Raw genomic sequence first — 6474 nt, 5'->3', positions numbered from 1 at the left:
TTCGATACCCAGAAGGAGCAGACTACAATGGAGCAGGCTGAAAACTGATGAGGGGTGCGGCTTTCATGTCAGTTCCGGTGCGGCAGCTGTCTCTGAGCTCCTTTGATAGCCACGAAAACCGCACTGGCTCATTCGCCAAGATAGACTTGGCGAAAATTATTTCTTTGGTTGTTCATTAGTGTATGGGTTGAATATGCATGTTGTCTCACGTATCCTGAGGAAAAGTCTTTCAACAAACTGTTATCCTCATGAGACACACAAGTAAAATATTGAAAAGAACATGGACAGTATTTAAAGTATTATGAATATTTCACGCTATATATAAATAACAATGTTTGTCACCCAAGTCAGGCTGATTGCATTAGAAACAATATTATAAGACTACATTCTTATAATGTAAACTATTGAACAAAGCTGAAGGAATCATAAAATTAATAATGTCAATGATATATGGAACACTTTAAGATGGAATTGAATTAAAGTACATACCTAAAATGTTCTTTGTAATTTGATCTATAGCTTTGAATATGTCTCAGAAAGTATAGCATATTGATTTCCACTCTGTAAATGTGATAAAGAAAAATTCACATTTATCAAAACAATATTTTGAATTTCACCTTATTTGTAATCCTACTGTAAGCTGAGGTTTCAGAAAAGATTATTTTTAAAGATAAATTGATTGCATATTTTAAATAGACTCAGTTGACGGTCTTTTGATAAGCTATGTATTAAGCAATTCAAGACAGCATTCTCTATGGGCTGAAGGAATGGCATAGCAGTTAAGGCATTTGCCTGAAAAGCCAAAGGACCCAGGTTCAATTCCCCAGGACCCACGTTAGCCAGATGCACAAAGGGGCGCACGCGTCTGGAGTTCGTTGGCAGTGGCTGGAGGGCCTTGCATACCAATTCTCTCTCTCTCTTTCTTTCTCTCCCCCACACACTTCCTCTCTGTCAAATAAATAAATGAATTAAATAAAATATTTGAAAAATACTGTTCTCCTTCCTGAGACTCGGCTGCGGGTGCAGTGGGGCTTCTGTCCGCTGCCGCTGCTGACTCGCTGCTGTTTGCTCTTGCCCAGGGGCAAGTCGGTCAGGAAGCCCACCCGCAGCCATGGCCTTTAAGGATACGGGAAAGTCGGCCGTGGAGCCGGAGGTGGCCATCCTCAGAATCCGGATCACCCTCAGCAGCCGCACGTGAAGTCCCTGGAGAAGGTGTGTGCTGACTTGATCAGAGGAGCCAAGGACAAGAACCTCAAAGTGAAAGGACCAGTTCGCGTGCCCACCAAGACACTGAGAATAAGTGCAAGGAAAACACCCTGTGGTGAAGGTTCCAAGACATGGGATCGTTTCCAGATGAGAATCCACAGCGACTGATTGATTTACACAGTCCCTCTGAGATTGTTAAGCAGATTACTTCCATCTGCATTGAGCCGGGAAGGAGGTTGAAGTCACCATTGCAGATGCCTAAGTCAATTATTTTAATAAACTGAATTACTCAGTTAAAAAAAAAAAATACTGTTCTCTACTAATCATTTTCTTCGGACCTGAATGTTTATGCACATGAGTTTTTAAGCAAATCTAAAATATATCCTAATAAGCATGATATGGACATAAATTTATGCTAAATTACATATATAAATATAATCTGGATACAGTCATTTTAAACTGCTTTTCTATACATAGTATGATCTATTAATGTATAATTTCCTATTTTGATAAATGTTTTGAAATGAATTGACTTATGACCTCAAAAATTGTGAATCTGCATGTCTTATTAATTCAGTGTGTTGATACTAAAATATAATCTAAGATTATGATAGCCAGAACATTCCAGTATTAAAACACATACAGAATAATAAACTATAAGGCACCAGCTGCTAGAGAGCTCTAAGACAACTCTGTACGAGAACGGGGAGAGGATGTAACTCTAGGTAGTTGAGCACCAGCTGACCCTCCCCACATAATCACTATAGCTCCTGCCTCTTGTTCTCTGGAATAACGACACTGTGAGCCATCTCTTCAAAATGATATCTCCTGTGGAGACCCAGCATCCTTCCCCAACAACTTCAGGACGCCTCAGGAACCATGCCACCCTCAAGTCACATCTTCCTTGGAGCTGTGTCTTAGCATCTTGACACTGGCCATTGTAAACTCTTGGTGATCATGGTCATAACTTGGAAGCTGCCTCTGCAAGGGCAAGTGGAGAGTATCTATTACTCGGAATCCCTGATCTCAAAAGCCTCAACTAAACCTACATTGCTAAAACCATAAAGAATTTTAAAATTTTTATTATTATTTTTTATTAATGACAACTTTCATAAGTATAAACAATAAGCCCACCCCCATTTCTCCCTGAAAAAACAACCTTCCGCTCAATTTCTTCTTCTTTCCTGCTAGTTTCCTTCTATTCTACTCTGATGACATCGTTTTCCCACTCCTATTATGAAGATCTTGTGTAGGTTTTGTCAGGCACTGCGTGGTCATGGGTATCAAGGCCATTTTGTATCTGGCAGAGAGCATTGTAAGCAATCCTAACCTTCCTTTGGTTCTGACGTTATTTCCACCCATTCTTCTGCAATGGGCCCTGAGCCTTGGAGGATGGGTATGATAGAGATGTCTCACCTAGTGCTGAACACTTCACCATTACTTCTTATCAACAGTGAGCACCCCAGTGATTACCATCATCTGAAAAAAAGAAGCTTCTTTAACCAAAATTGATAGTATAATTAGTATATGGGCACAAACATCAGTGATTAGAGTTTGTGCAGCCTGTCAGCAGTAGTCATTACACCCCCAAGATTCATGAACTAGCCAGTCATAGGCTTTTGATTTGGTTTTCAGTAATAGGCATGAATTCTCTCCTATGGAGTGCACCTATAATCCAATCAACTTTCTTTGACTACTTTAAACAGTTGATAAGGCATTTTAATGATATCTGAAAAATTCTTTCACTTTTACTAAATAATAATTTTTAGTTAAGGAAGTGGCATATTTTATTGGTTTAACAAACATTATAGGTAGTATAGCTCCTCCACACACAGGTAGACTTACATAAGGAGGTCATCCTAAATTGTGTTAACAATATTCATGAAATATTCACAAGAAAATATTTAACTGGGTGTCAAAAATACTCAGAGTAAACATATTGACTACATCTACCAAAACCCACTACTTGAGAAATTTCATCTGTTAGTATCATATGTGAATATTTGTAATATTTCTATGAAAGCTCTTTTATAAATGAATGGAATGAAAATATTTATAGTAAATTCCCATTTAAAATGTTCAAAAGTTTAAAGAACTCTCACAGCATGTTGCAGGTTTCTGTGTTTATTCATTTTACATGTAACTTACCTGGAAAACATTAAATGCCAAACATCTAGGCCTTCATTTATCTGAAGAAAAAGTCAACTGAGACTGTAGTTGAAACTAGTGCTCTAGGAATCTTTGTAATTAAGGATATTTTTTAGTATTATTCAAGAAAATTGCTTATATAAAAGGAAAATATTTTGTTTAAACATCAATTATTTTAGTCTATAAGTAAATGGATTATTACGCTATGTTTCAATGACATCATAATTCCAGCTATATACACTAATGAAAGTCATGGAATTTCAGAATGTTTCATAATATCAGGTTTAAATCATTCTAAACCTTAAAAGAATCCTTCCTTATAAATTAATCAGCATAGAGATGCTTGTTTACTGAAAACTTATTTTTCAGAACTTTAGAACTAACTGTATTGGGAATGCATTCTCTTATAAAATGTGAGTTGGAGAAGGCTCCAAAGCGACTATAACAGCACTCTTTACAATTCAGGCCTTCATGCTCAAGTGTTTAATTTGTGTCAAGTGTCCTGTGGAGTAGTAGCCATTCAGAGACAAGGATTTGTACAGAATCAACTTGGATCAAGTCCTTTATTAGAAACAAACATCTCAAGAAATTATAAAAAGCTGTTGGACACATGTTTTGATGACCTAAATGCAGAGAAGAGCTAACTGTGGGCTAGGAAACTAACAAGCAAGACCCTGAGGGAAACCAAATAATATATGCAAACGAAATAGTCTCACAGACAAATATTTCTGTTATCCTGCAAGTTAACCAGACAGCTAAGACGCGAGATCATAAGTTTACAAAAGGGAAAATATGTCAATCTAGAGCCTAAGGCTGGACAAATGGCTCAGTGGTTAAAGAAAATTGCTCATAAGGACCAATGGCCCAGGTTTGATTCCGCAGTACTCACAGAAAGAGTGAATATTTTATACAACATATGTAAAGTTATATATCTTAATGCAGTTAAGCAACAATTTCAAAACTACTTTAAAATATAGTTATTCTGCAACACAACTTTCCTTTTTTTTCAAATATAAACTCTAAAAAGAAGGCACTATATGGCCGGGCGCGGTGGCGCACGCCTTTAATCCCAGCACTCGGGAGGCAGAGTGTCATATATATATGACATCTGACTACCTATCTATTGTATATCTACCATCTATCTGTCACATGTCTGTATCTGTCTGCTTATCTATCACATTTGTCACATGTATACCTATCATCTATCTATAAACTATTATATATGATAGAGTTGGAAAATTGTCATTAATATTTTAAGCACATGATTTTAATACTCATATTTATCATTTCCACTTATTTAGGTTTTATGTATTTTCTTTAACTCTTCTGAGGTATATTCTTTTTCTTTTTACTGAGTTTCTACAATTACATGCTTTTCCCAGTTTTTAAAATTTCTATTAAAATATTTTTCATTAGGAATTTTGTGTGTGGTTACACTTAAAATTTTCTTTCTTTTTATTTGGATTCTTTCATATAAAATCTCTTTTAAAATAATTTTTTTATTCATTTATGAATGAGAGAGAGAGGAAGAGGAAGAGAGAGAGAGAGAGAAAACGGATGGGCAATAACCTCTAGCCACCACAGATGAACTCAAGATGCATGCGCCACACTGTTTATCTGGCTTTACATGGCTGCCGGAGAATGGAGCCTAAGTCCTTATGTTTTGCAGGAAGTGTCTTACCCACTGAGCAAAGCTCTCCAGCCCTAAATCAAATCTCTCTCTCTGTTTCTTTCTTTCCTTTTTTTTTTTTTTTTCAAGGTATGGTCTCACTGTAGCCCAGGCTGACCTGGAATTCACTGTCATCTCAGGGTGTCCTCAAACTCATGGCAATCCTCCTACCTCTGCCTGCCCAGTGCTGGGATTAAAGGCGTGCGCCACCACTCCCAGCAAATCTCTTAATCACATGATGAAATTTTCAAGGAACTCTTAGTTTACTTATGTCTTTATCCCAAAGATCAGAAGTTAAAATACAATTTTTTCTCGCCGATTCAAAATGAGATATTAACAAATAGCTTAGATTTTCCACTTTGATGTTCATTGCCAATTAATTTCCTGCTTCATAGTGTTCATCCACAAATCTTAAGCCAACACTGAAATTCCTTTTGCAACTGAATTCAATGAATTATAATTATCAAAATAAGCATCATCCATTTAATATTTTTAAAGCTCCTTAGATAATACATTTTCTCAAGGAATTCTTTTTTTCTTTTTTTTTAAATTTATTTATTTGAGAGCGACAGACACAGAGAGAAAGACAGATAGAGGGAGAGAGAGAATGGGCGCGCCAGGGCTTCCAGCCTCTGCAAACGAACTCCAGATGCGTGCGCCCCCTTGTGCATCTGGCTAACGTGGGACCTGGGGAACCGAGCCTCGAACCGGAGTCCTTAGGCTTCACAGGCAAGCGCTTAACCGCTAAGCCATCTCTCCAGCCCTCAAGGAATTCTTCAGTGATGCTTTTTGCATCTTTCTCTACAATAATCTCCCTGTCCAATAATATCTCAATCATTTACACACACACACACAGAGAAACACACACACACCTATTTTTATTATAAACATTATATATATATATATATATATATATATATATATATTATGCTCATATATATATAACTATATATATATATATAACTATATATATAAGAATATATATAGTTATATATAACCTTACTAAATGGAATCTCTCCCATAGTTTATTGAAACATTTGCTTTTATATTCTGTAATAACACATGTGCCTACAAATTCTTAGATAATGCCATCTTACTCTCCTCCATCTCTGTAATTTTTCAACTTGTTTCTTATACATGTTAATTTTTAAGATAAGGTCAGAGTCTATTTTTCTTAGCTTAGGAAATTAGAGCACTTTTCACATCAATGCTCTGACCTTTTATTATTTGACTTCATACTTAATGTCTCAGGGTTCTGAAAAAAAAATTTCATCTTTTTTCACTTTGTCGGAAGTGAAAAGTCTTGTTGTGGTTGACTGTGTATTTCAAAACTGCTTGTGACAGCCTGTTCCACCCATCATGGTCTTTTTCAATGTGATATTTATATTGTTTCTTCTAATTGGAGCCTTGAGCCTGGGAGGAACTTTGAGAGGGGTCATGACATTGAAGGA

General features: G+C 36.4%; 1 pseudogene; it reads left to right on the top strand.

The window, feature by feature from the left end:
- The first annotated feature begins 1111 nt into the window (after positions 1-1111).
- LOC105943803 lies at positions 1112-1483 on the top strand (annotated as a pseudogene).
- Positions 1484-6474: the final 4991 nt, after the last annotated feature.

The sequence above is a fragment of the Jaculus jaculus genome, chromosome 15 (assembly GCF_020740685.1).
Source record: "Jaculus jaculus isolate mJacJac1 chromosome 15, mJacJac1.mat.Y.cur, whole genome shotgun sequence".
Taxonomy (NCBI): Eukaryota; Metazoa; Chordata; class Mammalia; order Rodentia; family Dipodidae; genus Jaculus; species Jaculus jaculus.
Note: the sequence above shows the minus strand (reverse complement) of the source record. Positions and strands in the feature narration are given on the sequence as shown.